The 23,478-nt window shown below is 38.8% G+C and overlaps 1 long non-coding RNA gene across 1 annotated transcript in view; it reads left to right on the top strand.

Annotated features, from left to right (window-relative positions):
- The first annotated feature begins 16,165 nt into the window (after positions 1-16,165).
- LOC138818274 (uncharacterized) overlaps positions 16,166-23,478 on the top strand; it is a 49,786-nt gene continuing 42,473 nt past the window's right edge. The window contains exon 1 of the long non-coding RNA XR_011369032.1: positions 16,166-16,451. This is a non-coding gene — a long non-coding RNA (uncharacterized lncRNA). The remainder of the gene's footprint in view (positions 16,452-23,478) is intronic.

Below are 23,478 nucleotides of genomic sequence, written 5' to 3'. Positions count from 1 at the left end.
ACTCACAATGGGTTTCTGATATCAACCAACATGCCACATTAGATATAGAATCAAATAACATAAAGGGCAAACACAACGTGTCTATGATATCAGAATGACAATATAATGTTACAGTGCTATGATGTCATTGTAGTTTTACATGTCAAAATGAGCTGATGTTGTCATTATGGCAACATGATGTCACAATTATGATGATGTCAGAAAGAATTTTTTTGTATTTTAATGGTATGTCTGATGTCAGTTGTCATTAGTTCCCCATGAGGATATGGATACCAAAAATGTTCTGTGATGTCATAGAAGCCATGTGTGTTTTCAAAGGTGGTAAGAGGTCATAATAGCTTTGGATGGCACACTGTGATTCATAATATCACAATGGAAATGAGATGTCCCATTGGGTTTTTGATGAAGTCACAATGGTTTTGTGATGTCACAGTTTATAATATCAGAATGATATATCCAATTTCAATTACTCTTAATTCAATATGAGGATACCAGGTGATAAAAGAAGCTTCATAGTATGAGGTCATACTATTTGAAAACCCAATGGGACACTGATTTCACAATGACAATGTGATATCTCAACATCATGTTATAATAATGTTTTGATGTCACAATTGGTGACACCATACTGATGAGGAGGTCTCAATAGATTTGAGATGTCCCAAGGAGTTGGTGATGTCACAATGGCATGTGGGACCTCAGTTGTCCTACACCATGAGTATATGAGTTTGGGAAGGGATTCTGATGTCCCCAAAGTATATGTAGTCAAAAAGGTGAAGAACTAACAGTTCTGAGATGTCACAAAGTGACACAATTGTTATGATGTCCAGTGGTGTAATATCATGATGTTACACTGGATTTTAGATATCTCATGTCATATCTGAAATATGAAGTCAAACACAGATTTTCAACTCACAAAGGGCCTAAAATATCACAATGACAGGTCACAAATGTTGTGAGGACAGGAGAAGTATTTGATTTCACAGTGGGTTAGTGATATAACAAAGGTAATGTGGTATGACAAAGAGATTTTGATGTCACAAAGGTAATGAGTTCACAAGGGTTTCCTGATATCAACCCACATGGCACATTTGAAATAGATTGAAATCAAAGAATGGCATTCACAATGGGTCTATGACATCAAAGTGACAATGTAATGACAAGGCAGCAATGTTTGATAAGATATGTACTCATTACCTTACTCATGTAACTCTAATCCCTCTGTACAATATATTTACAATAAAAACATACAGAAGAAAAGAAAAGAAACAAATGGTATAGTGTCATTGGGGTTTGGTGTTATCACAATGAGATGATGGTGTCATGATGACAATGTGATTTCACAGCTGTAATTATTGCACAAAGTATTTGTGATGATACAATGCTATGTGTGATCAAAATTTTCACTATGAGAATATGGGTACACAAAGGGTCTGTGAGGCCATAGAGGTCATGTGTTTTTTTAAATGTGCTAAGACTTCACAATTGCTTTGTGATGTCACAATGTGATTGTGAAGGCACAACAATAATGTGATGTCACAATGTGTTCGTGATGTAACAGTGGTGATGAGATCACAATGAGTTTGTGATGTCACTATGAGTTTGTATTATTACAAAGACATGTCCAATTTCAATTTCTACTAGTTCACAATGAGGATACAATTTCAATATAAGAATCTTAAGATCCAAAGACCATGAGTTTTTAGTCATAACTTGTGTGATATGCTGCCCTTAGGATATTTTAGGCCATTAGTAAGCTTATATTCTGTTTTCAAACTCATAATAATTCAGGTATGATATATGATATCAGAAATTGACTCTGAAATTATGAATATTGTGACATCCCATTGATAGACATCCAGACCATGGTGTCACATTGTGAACTCACAAATCTGTTAGGATTTCATCACATTTGTGCCAACACATGACTTTGGTGACTACACAGTCCCTTTGTGAACTCATATCCTCATTTTGAATTAATGATATTTGAGAATCGACATGCCATTGTGACATTTCCAACCAATTGTGATAGAACAAACCTATTAGAGTAGAAACACATTGTGATCTATTAGCCATTGTGGTAGCACAATCTCTTTGTGACCCTACATTTCCATAGTAATATCACTAATCCACTGTGAAATTCCAATTCTCTCATACTCAATCCAGGTATGAAATGTGATACCCGAATCCAGTGTGACATTTAGATCATGGTGACATCACACTGATAGATGATATGAGCATTTGTCACATTCTGATAACACGCACATTAGGACTTCATCACTTTTGAGACAACGCATGCCTTTGGAGACATCACAGTCCCTTTGTGAGCACATATACTCATTGTGAGTTGACAATTGAGATCACATATTTGTCATTTTGATTTCACCAACCCATTGTGACATCACCTCTTATAAACTCATTACTAGTGTGGCATCACCAATTGTGGTATCAAAATATTTTTAAGTCATCATATTGCAACATCACATTGCCATAGTGATATCACTGTTTCATTGTGTTTTCAATAACCTAGTATGTCTTCATAGCATTTTAGAAAATTCAGGGCCTTTTATATTTGTCTTCTTCTGTGAACTCTTATCCTCATTGTGAAATAGTAGCAACTGAAATTGGGCATGTGATTGTGAGATGTGACTTCACAAAACTTTGATTTCATCACCAATGTGACATCACAAACCCATTGTGAGCTTTCATAGATATTTGACATCACTATCACATTGTAGAATCCCAAACTTATTAGGAACTCTTAGCACCTTTGAAAAACAAATGGCCTTTTTGACATCACAGTCCCTTTGTGTAACTATACCCTCATTATGAACTGACAATTGATATCAGACATGCCATTTTAACATCATGAACACTTTGTGACAGCACCAGTGTGACATAACATTCTCATTATAACAACATCAACTACTTTTGACATCAGAAAACTATGACAAGATAGTATTATGAGATCACATTGTCATTGTGATGTTATAAACAGATTGTGAATGCCTGTTTTTATTCTTTTTTGTTGTTGTAGTTGGTCATGGGACTTGAACTCTGGGCTTGGGTGCTGTCCCTACTCTACAGCTCTAGGCGAGCACACTATCACTCAAGCCACAGCACCACTTCTCATTTTCTAGTGGTTTTTATTGGAGATAAGAGGCTCATGGACTTTCCAGCCTGAGGTGACTTTGAACTGCAATCCTCAGATCTCAGCCTCCTGAGTAGCTGGGATTACAGGCATGAGCCACCCGTGCCAGGCTTTGCATTCTATTTAAAATTTGACATGTGTGTTGGTAGCAGAAACATAATGTGACCTCATAACCGTTGTAGCATCATAAATCAGCAGTGACATCAAATTGTCATTATGACACCATCAGCTCATTGTGACATCACCAAATGACAATGGCATCATAGCATGATAAATCACAGTGACATCGTTATGTCATAGACATAACAGTGTGAAGGCTTATTCTGTGAATTCATTCTATTTCAGAAACCCATTTGACGATATAACCATTGTGATATCACAATCCTTTGTGACATCACATTGCCATTGTGACATCATTAACCTGCTGTGCCATTACAAACCAGTCCTGTCCTTATAAGTTTTGTGACATTGTCATATGTTAGACCCTTTGTGAGCTCATAACCTGTTTTCAATCTCATATTTCTTATAGGACATGTGATATCAGAAATCCCCTGTGACATCATACTGCCAGATATCATGGCCATTGTGTCACATTGTGACATCACAAACCTGTGAGAACGGCATCACATTTGTGACAACACATGCCTTTGGAGACATTACAGTCCCTTTTTGAACTCATATATTCATTTCCAAATAATGACCATTGAGATCTGCCATCTGACATCATGAACCCAATGTGGCATCACAAACTTATTGTGACCTCATCACGAGAATGGCATCAAGAAATAATTCTAGTATCAAAGCATTATTTTGACATTGTATTGTCGTTGTGATATCACTGTCCCATTGTGTTTTTACAAACCTATATGGCCACATCACATCTTAGAATATTCATGGCCTTTGAGACTTCAAGCTCTTTCTGTGAACTCGTGTACTTATGACCTCTAAGACAAGGAGAAAAACCATGTAGTCACATTTAATATAATAAAACAATTTACAATAGCAAGAGGACTGTGATTACCTTATGCTGGCCTGGATAGCCAGGTCCAAAAGCAGCCTTGACCACCAAACCTGAGACCTCCAATGGGCAGCCCCACCCTTTCTTAATTGGTCTGCAAACCACCGGCCAAAAAATTATGATCTCCGAATCTCCAAACCTCAATGGGCAAGGCTTTTTACTTTTTCATTCCTTCCTCCTTCACTACAGACCTGTCCTTCCTTCCTGGTCGTTCCCTTTTTCCCTTCCACCATTTCCTTATTCTCTTTAGGTCTCTCCAGTCTCCACAGGCCTGCTCTACTCTGACCCAGTGACCACTTGCCAAACTTCTGCTCTCCTTCATCTTCCTCTCTTCTCAGGTTTTTTCCTTCCTGTTGTCTCATCACTTTCTTCCATCCAGGTAGCTCCTATTTTATCCCCACTTCCAATGCTCTGAAAATGCAACCTATATATAGCTTGTACCCCTCCTCACTCTAACGGGTCTCCTGCCTAACAATTTTTAATCGTCTCTTCCCAATCTGCCCAATGCTCAATCACTTCTTGACAGCTCACCATGTGAGGCCTGACACCTCCACCTTTGGCGGCATTCACCACATTCTCCTGTGGGCCAGGCCAAGAATTTACAATGATTATAGGCTCCCACAGATAATTCTGGCAACACTGGTTATTACAGTATCCTAATAATGAATTAGAAGAAATTGAAGTTGTATATGTCATTGGTATATTAAAACTTGATGAGATATCACTAATGCATTGTGACCTCATCACAGCGGTGACATCACAAACTCATTGTGATATCACATTGCCATTGTGCCACCATGATCATATTGTGACATCCCAAACCTATTATGACCTCAGAATCTTTGAAAACATGGCCTTTGTGTCATCACAGGCCCTTTGTGTACCCATATCCTCATTTTGAGCTGAGATCAGACATGCCATTTTAACATTGCAAAACTTTTGTGACATCATCACCAGTGTAACATTACATTGTCATTATGACACCATCAGACCATTGTGACATCATAAAACAACAATGACTTCATAGCATTATGACATCACATACTCATTGTGATGTCACAGATACATTGGAATGCCTATTCTGTGATTTCATTCTATTGCAAATGTGGCACGTGGGTTGATATCAGAAATAGATTGTGACAACCTAACCATTATGACATCACAATACCTTGATGACACCACATTGCCATTATGATATCACTAACCCACTGTGACATCACAAAACTGTCCTATCCTCATAAATGTTTTGACATGCTGCCAGTGTGATCTCTGGCCTCCCTGAGCTAATAATTGTTTAATTCATAATATATCAGGTATGACATGTGATATCAGAAATCCAGTGTGACATCACAACTACTGTGACAACACATTGCCAGATGTCATGAACATTGAGTCACACTGTGACATCATAAACCTGTTAAGACTCATTACACTTGTGCCAACATATGCCTTCGAATACATCATTATCCCTTGTGAACTTATATATTCATTGTCAATTAGAGACCTAGCATGAGATTGTGACATCACAATCCCATTGTGAAATCACAAATCTATATGACCTCATCACCTATATGGCATTACCAACTATTTGTGACTTCAAAACAATACTATCTCATGTAATGGTAACTTTATATTGCCAATGGGATATCTCTGTCCCAACGCATTTCCACCAATCTATTATGTACTCATAATATTTTACAAAATTCATGGCCTTTCTGACTTCTAGCTCCTTATGTGAACAACTATCTTCATTGTGATCTAGTAATATCACCATGTAATGGTGATATTACAAATTCATAGTGACATCACTATCGAAGTGTGACCTTATCCCCACTGTGACATCACAAACCCATTGTGGCATCATAGTTCCACAGTGATATCACGATCACCTTGTGATATACCAAACCTGTTGTGACCTATTAGCACCTTTGAAAAAGCAAATACTGTCTGTGACATCACAGTCCCTTTGGGTAATTATATCCTCATTGCGAGCAAAGGACAACTGATATCAGACAGGCCGTTTTACCATTACAAATGCTTTGTGACATCATCTCCAGAGTGAGATCACATTGTTGTTAGGATAACATCAGCCCATTGTGATATCCCAAAATGACAATGACATTTTATGACATCACATTTTCATTGTGAGGTCATAGAGACAATGTGCTTGCCTGTTCTGTGATTTCATTCTATCTCAAATGTGGCATATAGTTTGATTTCAGAAACCCATTGCGACCACATCACCATTGTGACAATACAATCCCTTTGAGACCTCATATTGACATTGTGATATCATTAATGCAATGTAACATCACAAACATGCCTTGTCCTCATAAATTTTGTAACAAGCGACTACCTTGACCTGGGCTGGATGCACAGAGCTAAATTCAGCCTCAACCATGAAACCTCAGAACTCCAAACAGAAGCCCCGCCATTTGTTAACTGGTCTGCAAACAACCATCCCCCAAAATAATGATCTCCAAAACTCCACACTTCAAAGGACAAGGCTTTTTCCGTGCTCTTCATCCTCCTTCTCTCCAGACTTGTCCTACATTTCAGGTCTTTTCATTTTCTCCTTCCACCATTCCCTTCTTCTCTTCAGGCTGCTCTACTCTTGACAGTCCTGCCCTGCCATATCCAGGTGGCCAGCTGCCATCCTTCACCTCCTGCTCTCCCTCAATTTCCTCTACTCCCAGGTCTTTACCTTCCTACTGGCTCATCACTTCTTTCCTTCCAGTCCTTTCCCCTTTTTCTCTCCCCTTCTGTTGCTCTGAACCTGCAGCCTATATATAGGCTGGGCCATTCTCCCACTGTGATGTTTTCTGCATAACAGTTTTCAATCATCACTTCCCAAATGTTGATGCCCAATGACTTCTTGGTAGCTCACCATGTGGGGCTTGACATCCTATCTCCTTTAGCAGCATGTCCTGCCCCCTCCAGTGGCATGAAGCCACCCTCTCTGGTGGTCGAGACCAAGAGGCCATGATGAATATCTGTTCCCTTGGATTATAAGGACACTGCTGGTTTTTACCGTGTCCTCATGGTGGTCTAGTAGCAATTGAAATTGGACAAATAATTGTGATATTAAAAGTCGTGGCATAAGTAATCCATTATGATCTCATCACCAGTGTGACATCACAAACCCATTGTGTCATCATATTGCTGCTTTGACACCAGGATCACATTGTGTCATCTCAAATCTATTATGACCTCCTTTATCCTTTGATAAAATACATAGCTTTGTGACATCACATTCCCTTTGTGTACTCAAATCCCCACTGTGAAATCTTGACAATTGAGAATCAGACAAGACATTTTAACATCAAAAACAGTTTGTGAGTTCATCACAATTGTGACATCACTTTGTCATTTTGACAACATCTGCTCATTGGGGAATCACAAAATTAAATGATATGATAGATTTAGAACTTCACATCGTCCCTGTGACATCATAGACACATTATGAATGCCTTTTCTGTGATTTCATACTATTTAAAATGCGGCCTGTAGGTTGATATCATAAAGAAATAGTAAACTCATAACCATTGTGACATTACAATCCCTTTTTACATCACGTTCCCACTGTAATATCACAATAACCACATATCACAGTATCACATAACACCCCGTGATATCACAAACCTATCCTGTCATCATAACTTTGTGTTATGCTGCAATTGTAATTCTAAGGCCGTTTTGTCCCCATAATCTTTTGTTGACCTCATTAAATTTCACATATGACATTTTTAAAAATTAATTTTAATATTTATTTTTTGTGAACATATTGTACAGAGGGGTTACAAATACATGGGCAAGATAATGAGTACATTTCGTATCAAGCATTGCAGCCTCCTCCTTTGTTTACCCGTCACATCCCTTCCCAACCTCTCCCCACACCCCACCCAATCCGCCCCCCCCCAAAAAAGTTGTAAAGTTCGTTTTTGGCATGACAACTTGTACTTATACCTGCATCGGGTTCACCTGTATCCTTAAACGACTTGTTTTTCCCCATCTCCTCCACAAATTATACCGACATCAAAAATAGTGAAAGCAGGGGTTGTACGGTGAGGTGGGACATACAAAGCTACCAGGAAATAATCTTATAAATGAGTTAGAAACAAATGCATGAAAAAAAAACATTTAAATACTTATATAAGAGTTCATTTTCCAAACATCACATTATCTGACCTTTTCTGCTTGACTGATACATATACTAGATATTGCAAATAAGGGAAACCATGGAGCTTTGTTTCTTTAGGCTTGGCTTACTTCATTTAATATAACTTTTTCCAAGCCTTTCCATTTCCTAACAAGTGGGGAAATGTCATTCTTACTGATGGAGGCATAGAATTCCATTGTGTATATATACCACATTTTCTTTATCCATTCATATACTGAGGGGCATCAGGGTTGGTTCCAGATCTTAGCTATGGTAAATAATGCTGCAATAAACATAGTTGTGCTGGTAGCTTTAGTGTGGTCTTGTTTGAAAACATTTGGGTAAATGCCCAAAAGTGGGATTGCAGGGTCATTAGGACAGCTCGATGTGAAGTCTTTTCAGGAAACTCCATACTGCTTTACAAAGTGGTTGAACAAGTTTACACTCCCACCAACAATGAAGTAAGGTTCTCTTCTGTCCACATCACCTCCAGCATCTGTTGTTGTTAGAGTTCTTGATTATAGACATTCTAGCTAGGGTGAGGTGGTACCTCAAGGTTGTTTTGATTTGCATTTCTTTTATGGCTAACGAGGTCGAGCAATTCTTCATGTGTCTGTTGGATATCCTTCTTTCTTCTTCAAAGAAGTTTCTCTTCAAGTCTTTAGCCCACTTATTTATTGGGCAGTTGTTTCTTTGAGGATTTGTTGTTGGGGGATTTAATTTTTTGAGTTCCAAGTATATTTTAGATATGAGACCCTTGTTCGTTGTATGGCTAGTGAAGATCTTTTCCCATTCTGTGAGCTTTCTATTGATATTGCTAGCTATGTCCTTTGTCATGCAGAAGTTCTGCAATATCATGCAATTCCATTTGTCAAACCTTTCTTTGATTTCTTGTGTTTCTGGGTCTCTATTAAGAAATTTTCATCCTCAGCCAACGAGGCCTGGGGTTTCTCCTATTCCATCCTGTAAAGTTTTCAGACTGTCTGCTTTGACTCCGGGGTCTTTGATCCTTTTGGAGTTAATTTCGGTGTGGGGTGATATATAAGGATCTAGTTTTAGTTTTCTATAAGTAGTTAACCAATTTTCCAGCACCATTTACTGAAGAGGCTGTCTTTCTTCCATTCTATTATTTTAGCTCCCTTATCGAAGATTAGTTGGCTAGAGGTCTGTAGGTTCATTTCTGGGTTTTCAATTCTATTCCATTGGTCCTGAGGTCTGTTCTTATGCCAGTACCAAGCTGTTTTGATTACTATGGCTTTATAGTAGAGTTTGAAATTTGGTATTGATATTCCTCCAGCACAGTTTTTTCTGTTGAGCATCGTTTTGCTATTCGGGGTCTTTTATTGTTCCATATGAATTCTTGGATTGCCTCTTCTATTTCCTTGAAGAATGAGGGTGGAATTTTGATAGGTCTCACGTTGAATTTGTAGATAGCCTTGGGAAGTATTGCCATTTTCACGATGTTTATCTTTCCAATCCAGGAGCATGAAAGGTTTTGCCATTTTCTAAGTTCTGTTTTGATTTCCTTTTTCAAGATTTTAACGTTTTCATCATAGAGGTCCTTCACTTCTTTGGTTAAGTTAATTCCGAGGTATTTTATTATTTGAGGGGCTATTACAAATGGAGTTACTTTCCTAATTTCAGCCACACTTTTTTCATTGTTGGCATACAGAAAAGCCATGGATTTTTGAGGGTTTATTTTATACCCTGCTACTTTGCCAAAGTTTTGAATCAGCTTGAGTAATTTGGGAGTGGAGTCTATTGGATTCTTTAAATACAAGATCATGTCATCTGCAAAGAGGGAGAGTTTTATTTCTTCTTTCCCTATTTGGATCCCCTTTATGTTTGCATCTTGTCTTATTGCTGTAGCAAGGCTTTCTAATACTAGATTGAAGAGAAGTGGAGAGAGTGGACATCCTTGTCTTGTTCCTGAGTTAAGATGAAATGGCTTTAGTTTTTCACCATTAATATAATGCTGGCTGTAGGTTTGTCATATAAGGCCTTTATTGTATTGAGAAATGTTCCATGGATTCCTAATTTTTCCAAAACCTTCATCATAAAGGGGTGTTGGATCTTGTCGAATGCTTTTTCTGCATCTATTGAGATAACCATGTGCTTCTTATTCTTGCTGCCCTTGATGTGATGAATTATATTAATTGATTTGGATATATTGGACCAGCTTTGCATCCCTGAAATGAATCCTGTTTGATCGTGGTGTATGATTTTTTGGATGAATTGTTGAAGTCGATTGGCCAAAATTTTGTTGAGAAGTTTTGCATCAGTGTTCATCAAAGAAATGGGTTTATAGTTCTCTTTCTTGGATGAGTCCCTGCCTGGTTTTGGGATGAGGGTTATGATGGCTTCACAGAATGTGTTCGGTAGTGAAATTTCTCTTTCAATTTCATTGAACAGTTGGAGGAATATTGGTGTGTGCTCTGCTTTGTAGGCCTTGAAAAATTCCGCTGTAAAACCATCTGGTCCTGGACTTTTCTTAGCTGGGAGGCCTCTTATTGCTTTTTGTATTTCAATGCTTGATATGGGCTTGTTAAGATAGTTTAACTCATCTTGGTTTAGTTTTGGCATATCAATATTTGCTAGGAAAAGGTCCATTTCTGTCAAGTTCTCAAACTAATGAGCATAAAGTTTTGAGAAGTATTCCCTTATAATGTTCTGAATCTTGGTTGTTTCCGTGATGTTTCCATTCTCATCTCTGAGTTTATTAATTTCGGTGTGTTCTCTTCTTTTTCTGATAAGATTTGGTAGGGGTCTGTCAATTTTGTTAATTTTCTCGATGAACCAACTCTTTGTTTTGTTGATTCTTTTTATAGTTTTTTTTGGATTCTAATTCATTTAATTCTGATTTAATTTTAATCATTTCTTTCTGTCTACTGGATTGGGGTTTATCTAACTGCTCTTTCCAAGGAGGTTTAGATGTGTCATTAAATTGTTGGTTTCAGATCTCTCCAATTTGTTGATGTAGGAGCTCAGAGGTATAAACTTGACTCTGAGTACTACCTTTGCTATGTCTCAGTGGAGCTGGTAATTTGTGTGTTCATTTTTGTTGAATAGTATGAGCATTTGAATTTCCTTTCTAATCTCTTCCATGACCCACTCGTGATTCAGCAGTGTATTGTTAATGCATTCCATGAATGCCTTTAGTGATCTTTTTGTATTCTTTTTCTGCTCTCTCAATTCCTGTATTACTCTTTGATTAGCTTCCTCCCATTCGTGGGATTCCTGTAGTTCTCTTTGAGTGTTCTCAGCCTGCTCACGCCATTCCTCCCTTTCTCTTTGAGTATTCTCAAGCTGCTCAGACAAATCCTGTATCAGTTTTTGAGTAGCTTCCTCACACTTATGATATTCCTGTATAAACTTTTGGATTGCCTCCTCTCTCTCCTTATCATGCTCATACAGAGTCCTTTGTAAGTTTTCAATCTTTTCATTTATCATGTTTGCCAACAGTGTTTGTAGAGCTATTTGGGAACTCTCCTCTTGATTATTCATTACCTGTTCTATCCCCTCATTATCAAGATTGGGAATTGAGATACCCGGACTTGCCATTTTTCTTGTGTTTTTCTGGCTTACTCTGCCCATTTGAGATGAAAATAGCACCAGTTTTGTGCTAGAACACTCTCTTAAGGCAAGCATCAACCAAATTCTGAATTTGCACAGTCAATAGTCTACAGATACAATAGTTCAACAGATACAATCTAGTTCAACAGATAAATCTATTCAATATCAAACAACTATATGTTAATGGGCTATGAACCGCAAAGAAGAATTTGGAAAACCAGAAATTATTAGGGTTAGGGAGCGATGTGGGTAAAAAATAGGAATTGATTGATGTCGGAAATCACAGGGAGTGTTAACTAAGTCCTAATCTCAAAGCAGGAAATAGGTTGGGTAGGATGAAAGTGGAGAGAGAGCAAAAATGAAGAAAGGGAAATGGAAAAGAAAAGAAACCAGAAAAAATAGAAAAATAAAAATTAATAATATTATGCAGGAATTCAACAAGAATCTATTTAAAGAAGACTGTGAATATAATGAGAGAAGGGGAGGGATATAAAGGAGATGTGAAAACTTAAAAATAAAATGCTTAAAATATTATATAGGTATAAAGAAGTATTACTGCTATTAAGGAATTTATGTCTCAGAGGTATTGAATTGAGTAATAAATTTGTGGATTAAGTGTGTACACAATGGAGGATAGGGTCTAATATTCAACTCCAGGTTTATCTGAGGATGTGCAGGACAAGAGGTACATTCCATAAAGAAGAACGAAAGAGAGGAAAAGATGAAAAGGATAAGAAAGGAAGAAAAAAAGATCCGAAGTTCAGTAGAGCTAAACAAAAAACAAAAAGATAAGTAAAAAAGAGTAAGACATCAAAAAAGAAGGAAAAATGCACACATGTATCCCTAAAATAAAAATTGTAAGAGGGAAAAAAAAGTTACTGGAAAACATTATTTTTCAATCAAGACAAAAATTAATGATTAAAAAAAGTTTTAGAAATGAAAATTTTTTTAATATAAGGTACCAAAAAAAAAAAAAAGGAAGAAGAAGAAGAAAAAAAAATCTTTGATTTTTTGCAGAGGGGTGGGAAAAAATCCTGGATCTCCCTTGTGTCCGTAACCAGCCTCTTGTTGGAGTCTCTTGTCTGCTTTTGGTCCTTTGGCTTGGTTGGTTTCTTAAGTCAGTTTATTCTAACAGGCAGAAAAATGCTCTGCTTTACCCAGGATTTTGTGATCCTCCTCCCAGGCTAGTTCAATGGGAGTCAGATCTGCTTTGAGTATCACAAAAGTGGGAGATGCAGTGATGAGGCTAGGTTCTGGGTAGAGTTGAGGCCTTTCAACAAGCAGTAGCTTTTTCCTGGTGGCTAGTTTGTGAAAGACTCACAAAGCCCAGCCTGGAGCCATTCTCGGGTTTCTTTTTACTGAATTTCAATTGATTGTCGAGGCTTCTGTAGGGAGGGCCAGCCTCTGGCTCTGATTACCCAGTGAAGAATGCCACTACTAGGGCTGGCACCCAAGCTGGGTGACTTTTCCCTGGGTGGAGCTGAGTCTGGCAGGTCACAATACCGTTAAGTTCTTGTGACCTGCTAAATGATTCATTTTATTCCAAGGCTTGATTTGGAGCTCTTTGTCAGTATCCAAGATGGAGATCTCCAGTAGGGGGGGAGGGGTGGCATTCCCTCCTCTTCTCCCTGAGAAGGAGTGAGAACATCAGGCTTCTACTCACGCTGAGTCTTGGTTCCTGGGTCGTCTCTGGTCTGTGAACTGCAGGATGAAGATATCTGCTCCTTGTCGGTTCTTGCTGGTTTTGAGTAGAATCCGCTCACCTGCTGCATCTGGCTCCTTTGTCCCGGACTTTGTGTGGCTCAGGTATGGCGCCTGCAGTTGCAGCTGCCACTGCTGCCGCCACTGCGGCAGCTGCTCACAAGAGCTCAGATCTGTCTCCTTGCCTGGATTTTCCCTCTCTAGCCTGACTCTCTGTCCTGTGATGGCACACTTGGTGTGATTCTCTGGCTTAGGACTGTTCACTGGAACTCTAAAAGTGCTTTCTATGTGAGAGCTCGTTTAGACTCCAGCTTCTCCACCATCTTCCCAGGTCTGACTTTCTTATATTCAAGTACAGTGATCTTCTCCTTTATCCACATTGCTGCAGATTTACCCAGATCCTGAGTTCAAATTTAAAGCTTGGAAGATTAAACATCACGAATTGCAAGCCAGTGAGTTAATTTTTTATTTTACTTTTCTCAGTATGGGCTTGAAGTCAGTTTGTGGCAACTCTGCCTCAACTTGGATCACCCTAGGCTGGGGTGCAGCGACTAGACCTACAGCTGCTTCTGGGATCCTAGACCCTCAGGTCTTGCAGGGAAAGCAATGCACAGAAAAATGTGGCCTTTTTATGTTTCCTTCCTTTGCAAGGTGACCCTCATGGGTCTGAATGACACTGTTGCAAAGGGTACTTTACCTTGCATTGCTGAAGGCTGCCAGACTATCTGGGAACCCATAGGCCCACTTGGCAACATAGGCCCTGATTTCGAATCCCCCTCCTAACACCAACCAATGGCAGGATATACTAAGAAAATTGTTCCCAACCATAGGAAGAACAATGGAATGTTATCAATGTCAATGTTCAATGAGTTGATCATGAATGATGCTACTATAAATTTAGGCAGCATCATTTCAGGAGGCTAATTGATTTTTATTTAGTATTTATGAAGCATAAAAAGAATATTATTACTTACAGGAATGCAATAATTTCAGGACACTGATTGATTTCATTAATAGTATAAGGATGAAAACAATAACATTAATGACATGGACGCATTATTAATACCCAGGAATTGGTAGGAATGTATTCTATATAACTGAGTAATATATAGACATCTTTAACACTCTATATAAATACATAGAAATATATATAAATACATATAAATACTTCCATCTGCAGGTCAATCTGTTCTTATTTTGCTAACACCTGGGGCTTGATCTCAGGTCCTGGTTATAGCCTTTCAGCTCAATTTGCCCCAGGATGGCGTGCTGACACTCACCCATTCATGAATTGGGCCTAATAGGCTTGTGGCTGTGAGATCAGTTGCCAGCATTCCCTAAAAATGAATTGTGGAGTAAGAAGTTGATGGCGACGCATGTTTTCCTTTTCTGTGAAAGTCCTGAGTGTCGGGTATGAAGTGGAATACATATGCAGACCTATATCTTATGTAATCAATGTTTTATGTGCCATAATAATCAAAATAAATGGTCAATACATGAATAAAACAAATAAAATAATTGCACTGAATGCAATATGGAGTCAACATATGTATGTAAATATGAATCATATATGTAAATTGTACATGAATAGGATGTTTTCTAGTGGTGGGGATCTATTTCAGGCCTAAAGAACCGACTTGTATTTCTTGACTTCAAGGAGGCCAGCTTCCCCTTCCCACACAGTGCAACAGAGTTACCAAGACTATAGGTTCCAATCCCAGTCCTGGCAGAAAAATGTCACCTTTATATTATGTAATAGTATAGTAATTCTTAGGTATTTCATTATGCCTCCATTTTATGAATGTGATTGTTTAAATGCTTCATAAAGCATTAACTAACATCGATCAGTGTCCTATAAAATAATTCTATATAAATTTATCCTAGAATCATTCAAGGACTGCTCTTTCAATCATGACATACATCATATTCTATTGGTAATCATATGGACAAGAATAAGTTTCTTAGGATCTCCTTCCATTTTGAGGTGGCTGGACCAGGATTCCAACTGTGGGCTATAGCTCCTGCCACTTAAACAGGAGGGTAGGGAACTTATCAGTCTGTCCAAGAACATCAGTAAGATCAATGATTAGGCAGGCACCAGTGGCCCTCAACAGTCTTCCTTGATACTTACAAGGCTGTGATGGGTGGATCATGGTCGAAGTCACACTAGGCAGGAAAGTCCAACTTCAGTGCCAATAAAGCCAGAATCCCTGTGGCTCTAGTGTGGATGGCCAGCCTTGAGCAAAAGCAGCTCACAGACTGTGCCCATATCCTCAGTTCATGGTCTGGGACTGGGAACAAACAGCCATACACAATGATCTGTGCAGCCATGCGGCTAAAGCAGGTCACCCTATTGTCTCCAACTGAATTGGACATTGTTCCCTGGGAAAAGGGCTGGGGGAGCTGCTATCTTCTTGACTCCGCCCATGCTGTTTGCATCACAGGATTCTGGCCACACCCCCATTCTTTCATTGTTCTTTCTGACCAATGAGATACAAGAATGGCGGCCACGCCCACATTCCATGCTGCCTGGTAGCACCAGGATTCCCTCTGTTAGTTTACAACACTACCAGCAGTTGAGGAAGGTATAGATGGTTGAGTGGTGAGAAGAGCCTCAAGGCGACTGGAATAGAGAAGGAAATTGAGATGCCTGCCTAGTCCCCAGCCCCCCGCCCCCCGCCTTCCCAAGGTTCAGAATTTCAAACCAGGCAATGGCACCCTGCCAGGCTGTGTAAAGCCCCAACTTGGTCAAAGGCCTCGGTTCTCTGAGGACATGTGTCTGCAATGCCACTGCCATTCCCATTCGCCCCACCTGGAGCAGCCTCAAGCAACTTCCCCCAGGAGCACATGTGAGTGGCTGCCCCAAAACCACCCCTACACTGGGTCAGACACCCCTCTGAGGGCACCAAGACCCGCTAATTGTTTCCTCTCCCTGGCTCTGAGGAGCCACCTTTCTGTTTTGGGCATTTCTAAAACAGAGCCTCTATATGCTCTGGCTGGGCTGGATTGATGTCCTCCTATCTGTGACAGGTATGCTCCACCGGGCCTGGTCATCTGTAGTTGGGGTGGTAGACATGTAGCAACATGCACAGTCATCAATTTAGATGGATTATCTCAAACATTTACTCCACAGCAGCCGAGTTTTTTTTTTAATTGTGAAAATACTGTCCAGAGGGGTTAAAATTACATGGGCAAGTTATGAGGACATATCTTATCAAGCATTGTAGCCTCCTCCTTTGTTTCCCCTTCCCATCCCATCCTTCCCCCACCCCCTATCCGATCCTCCCCCTCCCCCTACCAGAGTTGTCAAGTTCATTTTCTACATACCACTTCTACGTCTCATTGTTGCAATGGGTCCAACTTTAATCCCTATTTCAACGATTTGTTTTTTCCCTTCCCCTCCATAAATTATAACAACATCAAATACAGTGAAAGCAGGGATTATACCGTGGGGGAGGGATATAAAAAGCAACAAATAAATAAATCTTATGAATGTACTAGAAACAATCGTATGAAAGAAAAAAAATTGAACAGATATCTTAGGGTTCTTTTCACTAATATGTATTTATCTGAACTTTTATGCTTGACTCAGATATATACTAGTTATTGCAAATAAGGGAAACCATGGGACCTATCTTTCTGTGGTTCTGGCTTACTTCACTTAATATAATATTTTCCAAGTCTTTCCATGTCCTAACAAATAGAGCAATGTCATTCATTCTGATGGAGGCTTAGAATTCCATTGTGTATATATAACCCAATTTTTTGATCCATTCATCTACCGAAGGGCATCTGGGTTGCTTCCATATCTTAGCTATGGTAAAAAAGGCTGCAATAAACATAGTTGTGCTGGTAGCTTTAGTGTGGTCTTCTTTGTAAATATTTGGGTAAGTGCCCAAAAGTGGGATTGCTGGATCATAGGGGAGCTCTATGTTGAGTGCTTTGAGGAACCTCCATAGAGCTTTCAAAAGAGGTTGAACAAATTTACACTCTCACCAACAATGAAGTAAGGTTCCCTTCTGTCCACATCCCCTCCAGAATCTGTTATCAGAGTTCTTCATTATAGCCATTCTAACTGGGGTGAGGTGGTATCTCGATGTTGTTTTGATTTGCATTTCTTTTATGGCTAGAGAGGTTGAGCATTTCTTCATTTGTCTATTGACCATCCTTCTTTCCTCTTCAGAGAAGTTTCTCTTTAAGGCTTTAGCCTTATTTATTGGGCAGTTGTTTCTTTGAGGATTTGTTGTTGGGGGATTTAATTTTTTGAGTTCCAAGTATATTTTAGATATGAGACCCTTGTCTCTAGTATGGCTAGTGAAGATTTTCTCCCAATCCGTGGGCTTTCTATTGATCTTGCTAACTATGTCCTTTGCCATGCAGAAGCTCTGCAACTTTGTGCAATCCCATTTGTCCAACCTTTCTTTGATTTCTTGTGTTTCTGGGTCTCTATTAAAAAAATTCAACCTGTGCCAAGGAGACCTAGGATTTCTCCTATTCCATCCTGCAATGTTTTCAGAGTGTCTGATTTGTCTCCGAGGTTTTTGATCTATTTGGAGTTGATTCTGGTGCAGGGTGATATATTCGGATCTAACTTTAGTTTTCTATAAGTAGTTAACCAAATTTTCCAGCACCCTTTACTGAAGAGGCTGTCTTTCTTCCATTCTATTATTTTAGCTCCCTTATTGAAGGGTAGTTGGCTATATGTCTGTAGGTTCATTTCGGGGATTTCAATTGTATTCCATTGGTCCTGAGTCTGTTCTTATGTCAGTACCAAGCTGTTTTGATTACAATTGCTTTGTAGTAGAGTTTGAAATTTGGTATGATATTCCTCAAGCACAGTTTTTTCTGTTGAGGATCGTTTTGCTATTCGGGGTCTTTTATTATCCTCTATGAATTATTAGATTGCCTCTTCTCTTTCTTTGAAGAATGAGGTTGGAATATTGATAGGTATCGCACTGAATTTGTAGAGAGCCTTGGGAAGGATTGCAGTTTTCACGATGTTTATCTTTCAATCCATGAGCATGGGAGTTTTTGCCACTTTTTAAGATCTCTTTTGATTTCCTTTTTCAGGTTTTTAAAATTTTCATCATAGAGTGCCTTCACTTCTTTGGTTAAGTTAATTCCCAGGTATTTTATTTTTTGTGGGGATATTACGAATGTAGATGCTTTCCTAATTTCAGCCACACTTTTCTCATTGTTGGTATACAGAAAAGCCATTGATTTTGAGGGGTTAATTTTATACCCTGATACTTTGCCAAAGTTTTGAATCAGCTTGAGTAATTTGGGAGTGGAGTATATTGGATTCTTTAAATACAAGATCATGACATCTGCAAAGAGGGAGAGTTTCACTTCTTCTTTCCCTATTTGGATCCCTTTATGTTTGCATCTCGTCTTATTCCTGTAGCTAGGCATTCTAATATTAGATTGAAGAGAAGTGGTGAGAGTGGACCTTCTTGTCTCGTTCCTGAGTTAAGAGGAAATGGCTTTAGTTTTTCACCATTAAGTATAATGCTGGCTGTAGGTTTGTCATATATAGTCTTTATTGCATTGAGGAAAGTTCCATGGATTCCTAATTTTTCCATAACCATCATCATAAAGGGGCGTTGGATCTTGTCAAATGCTTTTCCTGCATCTATTGAGATAACCAGGTGGTTGTTATCTTTGCTCCTGTTGATGTGATGAATTATATTAATTGATTTGCGTATATTGACCCAGCTTTGCATCCCTGAAATGAATCCTGTTTGATCAAGGTGTAGAATTTTTTGGATGAATTGTTTAATTTGATTGGCCAACATTTTGTTGAGAAGTTTTGTATCAATGTTCATCAAATAAATGGGTCTATAGTTATCTTTCTGTGATGTGTCCCTGCCTGGTTTGGGCATGAGGGTTATTATGGCTTCATAGAATGAGTTCAGTAGTGAACTTTCTCTTTCAATTTCATTGAAGATTTGGAGGAGTATTGGTATGAGCTGTGTTTTCAAGGGCTTATAGAATTATGCTGTAAAGCCACCTGGTCCTGGGCTTTTCTTAGATGGAAGGTGTGTTATTGATGTTTCTATTTCAATGCTTGATATGGGCCTGTTAGGATGGTATAACTCATCTTGGTTTAGTTTTGGCATGTCAATAATTGCTAGGAAAAGGTCCATTTCTGCCAAGTTCTCAAACTTATTAGCATAAAGTTTTGAGAAGTATTCCCTTATAATATTCAGAATCTTGGTTGTTTCTGTGGTAATGTTTCCATTCTCATCTCTGAGTTTATTTATTTGGGTGTGTTCTCTTCTTTTTCTTATAAGATTTTCTAAGAGTCTTTCAATTTTGTTAATTTTTTGGAAGTAACAAATCTTTGTTTTGTTGATTCTTTCTATGATTTTTTTTGGATTCTAATTCATTTAATTATGATTTAATTTTAATTATTTCTTACCATCTACTGGATTGGGGATCATCTTGCTGCTCTTTTTCAAGGAGACTCAGATGTCATATTAAATGGTTGGTTTCAGATCTCTCCAATTCGTTGATGTATGAACTCACAGCTATAAAGTTGCCTGTGAGTACTGCCTTTGCTGTGTCCCAAAGGAGCTGGTAATTTGTGTTTTCATCAACATTTGAATTTCTTTTCTAATCTCTTCAATGACCCACTCGTGATTCAGCAGTGTGTTGTTCCATGATTTTCTCTGGTGGCTTTTCCTTTTTAGTTTTAATTTTTTTCCCTTGTGGCCTGAGAGAATGCAAGGTATTACTTCAATGTTTCTGAAAATTGATAAAATTATGGGAGGAAGAAAAAAATTAATAGAAAAAAATTAAAGTAAAAAATTAAAAATTAAAAAAAAACTTTTAGAAAAAAATTGTAAAAGGTACAAAAAAAGAGTTCTTTGATTTTTTTGTGGGGGATGGGAAGATCCTGTATCTCCCTTGTGTTCTTAACCTGTCTCTTGTTGGAGACTCTGGTCTACTTGTGTTTGATTTTCCTGTGGTTTAATGATTTCTTAAGTCAGTTTGAGCAAGCAGAAAAATCACAGCAGACGATTCTTGAACCACTGGTGAAGGTCTGGGTCGGTTCGTAACAATCAGACCTCATTCTCCTCACAGGACAGTTGTGAGGAAACAAGGGATTTATACAGAGGGATCCCTGGAGCATGGCTAGGAACAGAGGGAGTAGTCTTCAGATAAGGTTCTCGGCAATTCTGTGAGGAAATGACAGGAAGATAGCCAGAAAGGGCTCAGGCAGGGCCTGTTATTAATTGTGCAACAGATGTGGGATTATGAAACAAAACATGGCTCTCTCTCATCATTACCCTATCCCCATGAGGAAGAGGATCCTTCACTGTGTTGAGTTTTGCAGCTGGAGATACCAAGGCAGAGAGAAGCCAGGTGACCTACTTATGACTTCAACTTCAGAGGAAGCTCTGCCTGACTTTGCTAAAATGCTCCCTAGGACAATGGGTGCTATTCAGTCCGCTTCTTGTGGTAGGAAGTCCACTTCTTGTCAGTCGTGGGGCTAGAACTCTAGGCATGGGCGATGTTCCCAAAAGCCTCAGCAAAAGGCTAGTGTTCTACCACTTGTGCCCACAACACTACTTTTGATTTTCTGGTGGTTCTTTGGAGATAAGAGTCTCACAGACGTTCCTGCCTGGGCTGGTTATGAACCATGATCCTCATATCTCAGCGTCCTGTGTAGTTAGGATTAGAATTCTGAGCCACTGGCACCAGACTTAATTGTAATTCTGACTTTTTTTCTCTCTCTCTTTCACAAGAACTGGTCAAATGGGTGCTTGAGGAGGGGGCCCAGCATCCCCATGTGGCTGGAACCCAAGGTTGGCCCTCTCATTCTGGAGGTTGGCTGTGGGTCAGGAGCTGTCTCCTCAGCTTGTTGAAACAGCTCCATGAGATAAGCCCTTCTGTTACCTGGATAGACGGTAACAGTTATTCATTGTCCATCCAGCCTTACTAGACTTATTGTATTGCATTGCTTTCTACATCATTTTCTAGCACCTGGCCAAAATTATGATATGTATTTACAGAATGAAAATGTAATGCCATCTTAAGAAAGTTATTTAGGGCTCCGGGAATGTGGCTTTATGGTACGGTGTTTGCCTAGCATCCATGAAACCCTGGGTTCAATTCCTTAGTAACACATACACACACACAAAACCACTGGAAGTGGTGCTGTGCCTCAAATGATAGAGAGCTAGCATTGAGCAAGAGAAAAAAAGCTCAGGAAAATTCCCTACCCCTGAGTTTATGCCCCTCTACTGGCAAAAAGAACAAAAACAAATCAAATCAAAAGAACACAAAAACATTCAGTTAGTAAATGCAAAATAAATAACCCACACTTGGAATATATAATTGCTCCTTCCATACTGACCCCTGACAACAGTTCCTAATTCATGTACTTTACTTATATGAGGATACTGTGTTGAAAAAATCTTGTTCATTAAGTCACAGCAATTAATGCCAGGGATGTGCTTAGATGTCAGGTAACGTTTAATTCTGGAAATTCAACCATTCCAGGATTTGTGTCGTCACTGTTAATCACAAAGGGAATGGTAGGCTATGTGTGACTTTGAAAACTTTTTGGACAGTTATGGCACCAAAAATGCAGAGGTTAATTAATAGTTGTGAAAGAAAATAAGGAATAACTCCAGATAGAAGGAATAAATGATAGTAATTAAGGTATACCAGAAACTGTTCTTGAGAACCATTTTTGGTTATTGTAGAACTAATTGTTAGCTAGGCTGTTCCTCATTGCCTTTAGCATTCTAAATCTCTTAGGCTAGCTCTTAATCTCTGTGTGATAAATGTATCTCCTTCTAAGCTATTCTTTCATACCTTATCTCCTTTGCTTTCTAAAAATCTTATTCTTTCTATATTTCTCTATGAACATTTCCTGATACTAAATACACCTATACAGATGGCACAGGATGCTAATGTAAGGGTCCCATAGCTCATCAGTCATTAATGTAACAAAATGGAAAGGAGGACATATTTATTGCTACTTCAATTTTTCTGAATTGCTGCAATATCATTTGGTTAAAATTTCCATTCTTTTTCTACACAGTGTCATTCAGTGCACATAAATGCAACTATGAGCCAGGTGCTGGTGGTTTACTCCTGTAATCCTAGCTACTCAGGAGGTTGAGACCAGAGGATTGTGGTTCAAAGCCAGCCTGGTCAGGAAAGTCCACGAGACCCTAACCTTCACTTAACCACCAGAAACCCGGAGGTCATGTTCTAGCTTAGCACCCAGGATCAGAGTTCAAGCCCCACAACCAACAAAAAGGTGAAATATGACTTTAAGTTTCCCCAAAAGGAATGACAAGTTCAATAATCTTCCCAAACAAAAAAATTCCAAAATGATTCAGTGCACCTACTTTTGCTGAGTTATGTTATGGATTCTTTTCTGGACATATGCTCTAAAAACAAATCATTTAACAAGGGATACAGGTGGACCCATTGCAACAATGAGATTTACAAGTAATTATGTCGAAAAACGAACTTTACAACATTGGTGGGGGGGAGGATCGGGTTTGGGGAGGGGGGAATATGGGAAGGGATGGGAAGAGGAAACAAAGAGGAGGCAACAATGATTGATAAGAAATGTACTCGTTATCTTGCCCATGTAATTGTAACTCCTCTATACATTATGCTCACAATAATAAAGAAAGAAAAAAACTTGTAAAATATTAGCTTTACAATAAACTTCATCTAATATTTCTCGTTTGAAAAGAGAAGTCTATACAGTTGATGTCACTTGGCTTTCTTACTATCTTAGTTTAAAGCCAAACCAGGCAGGAGAGGCTGTCAAACTCTTATTTGTAATTACACAGCAAAAAAGCCAGAAGTGGAGTTTTGGTTCAAGCAGTAGAGTACTAGCTTTGG

The sequence above is a fragment of the Dipodomys merriami genome, unplaced genomic scaffold (genome assembly GCF_024711535.1).
Source record: "Dipodomys merriami isolate MVZ:Mamm:240054 unplaced genomic scaffold, mDipMer1.0.p SCAF_726, whole genome shotgun sequence".
In the NCBI taxonomy this organism is placed as follows: domain Eukaryota; kingdom Metazoa; phylum Chordata; class Mammalia; order Rodentia; family Heteromyidae; genus Dipodomys; species Dipodomys merriami.
This window is presented reverse-complemented; position numbering and strand designations above follow the sequence as displayed.